Here is a 6,231-nt window from a genome sequence, read left to right on the forward strand (position 1 = left end):
TTTCCAGTTAACCCCAACTACGGTACTGAATGTTCCTTGTCCTACTGGGCATTATAGTCTGATTCTGGCCATCATGTAAAATTGCCAATACCCTATCATTCAGCAAGTTGTACAGAACTTCAGTTCGTAGTGGCAGTGTGGGGTTTTGACAGATTCAAGCTTCCCAAGCTATCTGCAAGGTTTTTAGCTTTTTACAGGCATCTGGAGTTCAGCCGAATGAGTATTTCACAGCCCTTTCATTTTCAGCCGGGGATGACTTCACCTTTTTTTCCCCTAGGTGGAATCCATAGGTCTTTTGAGCAGTGTTTCCACAAGTTTCATTTACAATCAAATTCGACTTAGGATAAAATGATTATTCTGTGATTTTCTACATTGTTTTTGCTCACATTTGCATAGGCGAGAATATGTATGTGTACATACATGGGAGGTTCTTCAACTGTTTTCAGTTCTTTTATGAATCATGTTCTGATAGATTCCCACATGTATCAAACCCACAGGTCTGGTCTAATCTTCACTCATTTCCCTCCCAAAATCCTTAAATTTCTGAGTGATGACTGGTACCTAATATTTCCAGTACTGGAGCAATCAGCTGGTATGTGGGAGATATAGATCTGAACCTAAATATCTCTTCTAATATTGCCAAAAATTTCCTTATCACCAAGCAGTTGGTGTTCTGAAAAAATATTTTTCTTCCTCAGTACTTCTCTCAAAACCTGTTATACTTCATATCATTATGAAATATTGTGTGAAGCAAGAAATTTCAACCTGACTTACCCTAACCCTCTGGCTGTAGTCATGCTTTTTCTCATTTTTTCTGTCATCTAATGACCATTTTATTACTTAGGCTAAATGAAAATGTCAGAAAAGAGATTTCATTGCTGCCTAAAAGGCTTGGAATTATTGTGTGTCTTTGGCTCATCACAGAACCATAGAATTGTTGAGATAGAAAAGGGCCCCTGGAGATCATGTTGTCCAAGCTCTACCACCCCAAAGCAGAGTCAATGGTAGTAACTTGCCCAGGACTATGTCTATTTTTGTTAATATCTCCACATGTAAATGCTACAATCTCTCTAGGCAACCTGCTCTGTACAAGCACACTCAGTGTAAACATTTTTTTTTGTTGTTGTGGTTCAACAAAATTTAATTCATTTGTTCCCATTTCCTTTTACCCTTTTTCTGGGTACCAGGGAAAATATCCTGGCTCTCTTTTCTTTACAGCCTCCCTTCAAGTGTTCATACATATTAGTAAGATTCCCTATAAGCCTTTGCTTCTTCAGGCTGAGCTGTCCCAGCTCCCTCAACCTCTCCATATACAACATACGCTCCAATCACTTATTCATCTTCATGTCTCTTATCAGATTCACTCCAGTATCTGGAGGAGACACAATTGCCTTATCACCATAACTGAGCTAGGTACACAGCTCTTTTCAAAACCAGGGCTGGGCAGCTGCTCCTCTTCCTGCCATTTTGTACTGGTAAACAACATCTCACTTACTGTGACACTTTTTGAAGATCCCTCTCTTAGATGCCTAGTCCTGTATTTCCAAACTGTTCAGCATCTCTCTGTTTATTGCACAGTTACAGAGGTTCTTCACTGAGACAAGTCATGAAGATCTGAGCACAAATGGGCTTGATCTTTCCCAGCCCTGCTATTGCAGAAAAGGACAAGTTAGGAGCAATGTCAATGCTGGTTCCTCTTCCAGACCTGTCTGTCTGTGCCTCTTGTCTGGGAGGGAAGGCAGATATGCTGGTCTCCTCTGCGAGTGCCATGCCAGGCTGTTTTCTTCCACAAGAAGTGAGAATATTCTGATCAGACAGTTTGGTAATAATGATTAAAAGACAAATATCCTTCCTGTCAATTCCATAGTGAAAGTATCTTCAATCATAAGGTAATGATGACTCTCAAAGAAGGCAAAGACACATGAATTGTAACTAATGAATGTGACTCGACACTTAGGGCCAAAGTTAAGCATGTTACTTCTATGGAGATGCAGTTTTAATGCTATCAGTCTGTAAGGCGTTTGCAAGACCACAAGGTTCTGTCAAGGGTCCTTTGAGAACATAAAGTCATGTGCAGCTGCTGCCATTTTATCATACACCCTCCCTAGCTGCCAAGGTTGGCACTGGCTCCCTAGAAGATGTTTCTCATATGTTGGAGCAAGTCACTGCTTTTCCCTTCCCACATGTGATAACAAAGAAATGGAACAGCAACAAGACTTGCCTTCCAGCTGTCAACCTCACCAGACCTTCTTGGGTTGGTAGAGGTACTAGCATGAGAAGAAAGACTATTGCCTGCTGTTTGGCTCTCTGGACGGGACCCAGGCTGAGCTCTGAGAGCACATTTGCCTAGGGGGTATAGAAGTATTGCAGGCAGGGGTGTCATGATAAATGAAGGAGGTTGGGGTGCAAGGTCTTGGCTGATACTTACTCTTCATTGGTGAAATTTTTCCCATAGTAGCAACATCTGTTGGGTTATTTAAGGAAAAAAAATAATCAGAATCTCTTATTCAATTTGGTAAAACACTGTATAGTAAGCTATCGCACTCTGTTTTCTCTTCAGACAATACACATTGCACAGTGCTATATCTCCTCTCTGTCCCCAAACAGTTCCCAATAACCCCATTTTTCTGGCATGCCTGTTCATGTTGTCCTTCACACATCAGCAAATGCAGTGCCATTCAAGGAAATTTTTCAGTAAATGTTGGTCTGCGGAGATTTGATGTTTGTAATTTGGGCACATGGATTGCATGAGAGAGGGAAAAGAGCACACTCAAGAGATTATGTTAGACTGCATATATATAAAGAAAGGCTTAATTTTTAGAGGTATTAAACTGGCTAATTCTTATTGAAAACAGGGGAAATCAACTACATAAACGCCTTTAAAAATTGAGGCTATTTCAGTGTAGCAGTCAGATAAAGTTAATTAGCTAGTGTTAATTGCTTGGGCTTTTGCAGTACCTAATGGTGTAGGCAAGTGGTGGGTTCTGCTTTTTCTCACGAGGCTTACATAACTCACCTGCCCTGAGAGTGGGAGTAAAAATGAGAGATGGTTTAGATATGTTGTAAATTGCCTGGAGACAAATCCATTTCAGCATGCTAGGATGAAGCTGCATGAGCATGCTATTTCCTTAAATTCAGTTGAGGCAGACCAAAAACAAGAAAAAAAACAACTTTGGCTTATTTATGTACCTTTTAAAAACCCAACTGAAGCCCAAAACCTGTACTTCTGCCACCAAGCACTACCTAAAGCCACTCAGCAAGAGTTTTCATCTATCACTCCATGCATCTCTTTTGTCTGCCTGTTTACAGAATACAACAAAAGGACAATGTCCACATGGGTCAGAAACATCCTGAACAAGCAGCTGGAAAAACTTAAGGCATGCTTTTCTTCAATGGCTCGTAAGCTGGGCACTATGCCTAACAGCTTTGGCTGATGCACATGGAAAATTAAACTCACTGGGAAAGAATTATATATATACATTTAATAATGCTGCCAAAGCCTTTGTAACACTTTGAAAAAAAATCACCCAGCCTTTGGATTTCAAGAAAACTTACATAAAGTGTTAAAACACAGAACAACAAAACAGGACTGACTCACACCACAGAAACAGAAGTGGAAATGGGAAAAGTGAATGCTCTGTAAACCACTTGTAATTGTATCTGCATAACCTCCTAGGTGCACATGCTTCTCACAGTTTTTAGTCTTATAGTCTGGCCCAGTAATTTAAAGTTGCTACTACTATCATGTGATGGTAATAGCAAGTCTTTAGTTATGTGGAGAAAGAGATAAATGGAAGGATCACTCACAAGGTGATGGATGAGGTTCCTCTTCTGAGGAACAGTTTCCAAGAGCTATTTTTAAGAACAGACAAAGAAACAGAGCCTGCATGCAGTGCACAGCCATGCACCTAGTAAAGCAGCAGGTGAAGAACAGGATTTTGATTTCCAAAACCAAGAATACTGAGCTGAGCTGTGCCAGGGCTAAAAACTCTTTGTGTAAAAGGGCTTGAATCAAGCCCTTTGTCCCCATGCATCATGCACTGGAGTTTACTTGTACAATGCAGGACACTTCCAGTAGGTCTATTTGAATTCTGTAAGTATTTGATCTCAACCACTTCTTCTGCATCATATGATTATTCATTCCTGCCTGTTTTCTGAGTCACAAACATTAATTTACATCCATGGTTCCCTAGCAAGATGATACTAGTATCTCCCCTGTGCAAGGATGGAAATTAAGACAAAGAGACTTGCCTGTGGTTACATAGAAAATCCGTGGTTGTAAAAAGATTAGCCCTCAAAGCTTCCAGACTCTCCCACTTTACTCACGCCTCCAAAGTACACTGTGGTGCTGCCAAAGGTATAACATGTGCATTCCTCCCATTAACACTAGCTTCTCCAAATCAAGAGCTGGCTTGATTTGATTTGGCTAAGAAAACTTGGAACAAATGGTGTAAATGCAGGAGCTTCTAAAAAGAGAATAAAACACTTTTAACTAAGAACAAACCATTTAAAAATGGAAACCATTCGGTTGCTAACTGTTTATTTTAAATGTCCTGGATTTATACATACTGATAAATACACAGGCACATGAATGCATTTTAACATCCAAAGCAGCTTCTAATCTGTTAATCAAGCCCTTTTCTCCTATGTGCATTGTGAACTAGAGCTTACTTGTACTGTGCAAATACTATACTCTGGCAGTACTAATCTGCCAGAGTCTAGCTTTGCCATCTGTGAACTCCTGCAGAAAATCACTGCCTGCATCTGTAATATTTTGCTATAAACAACTTTTTATACCAATTACAATAGCACCAATGACAACACAATTTTATTACATGTAATTATAGGAAGTAATACTAAATGCCATATCACAGCCCTCCTGGGTCAGTGAGAGTTGAAGCTGATTGTTATCGCTCACAGTCTGCACTGAAATACACAGTGTTTCCAAGATTTTAGATAACAAAGATATTGTTATCTGGATAAATTGAGTCATAACTCTTACAAACATTCAGAACCTACTGAAACTTCCTTTGAAGCTAATGGCAAAGCTTCCTGACAATAAACAGGGAGTGTTCCCTTTCCATAAATCTCTGAATCTCTGCAAGTTTTGCTGTAAAAACTGTTTGGATGTTTCCTTTTTTTCCTTACCTCATGGTGTTCACTGATTTATTTTTTTTTAATATTAGCCACATTATGATCATAAAGAATAACAATTATGGTATGCACTATAAAGGCTTATTTTACAACAAGTAAAGTTTCTGAAGCACTATTTCTGCTCTTTTGAAGCCTTTTTAATGCAAGGATTGAGAGTACAAACCTCAAAGGTTTCTCTGTTCTCCTGATGTTTCTGGGCCCCTCAAAAACAAAATTCATTAAGTGGCCATAATATCAACATTTCTTCTACAGAAAGGAACCTACAAATAAATTTACAATTCTTATTTTACCCAAAAATAGCTTTATAATTTTTTTTCATAGCTGATTGCACTTCATAGTATTGCTTACTAATTGAATAATTTGCTTAGCAAAATGGAAGAAAATAAGCTGCATACACAGTGCATCTGGGTAAATGTAAGCCAAATCCATCAACAGGACTGTTGCATTTAACATAAGCATGGGCTCTTGCACTTAAGGTACACCTGCAGGGTGAATACATTAGACAACTCTATTTAGCACTAAGACATCTTGCACCTGGAGCACTTACTACTGAAGTTAAGAAATGCTTTGTCACTGATTAAAAAAAAAAAAAAACCAAATAAAGGGAAAGTATGTGCAAATCTGAAGCCAGTTCCTGATTTCTCTACATAAATTAAAGGATATATACTTCCCTCCTCAAATTCTCAGTCAACAGTACAACCTAATGTATCCCATATACTAAGGATCGTTTTTTTGCAGTGGCACCTGTGCAGCTTTGTTGAAGATAAGATTCTTATACATTCTTGTCCAACAGTAAGAAGTAGAACTACAAATTCCTGTTTATAAAAGCAATTTAAAGCTATCATTAAATGTGAAATATGGATGCAAAATGGCTTTTTTGTCCCAATTAGAGCAGTTCCCAGCTAGGTTAATGTTTTTGCTGGTATTTGCATGACTGGTGGAACTAAAGTCCTTTTCCAGACCTTGAAGACTTCACAACACAAGTACATGTGTATTTTTTTAATGCCATTACATGGCAACATTTGTGCTGAAGAGTCTTAACTTGAGCTTGTTATTTGTGGGAGGAGGAAAAATTGG

The sequence above is a fragment of the Molothrus aeneus genome, chromosome 6, assembly GCF_037042795.1.
Source record: "Molothrus aeneus isolate 106 chromosome 6, BPBGC_Maene_1.0, whole genome shotgun sequence".
In the NCBI taxonomy this organism is placed as follows: domain Eukaryota; kingdom Metazoa; phylum Chordata; class Aves; order Passeriformes; family Icteridae; genus Molothrus; species Molothrus aeneus.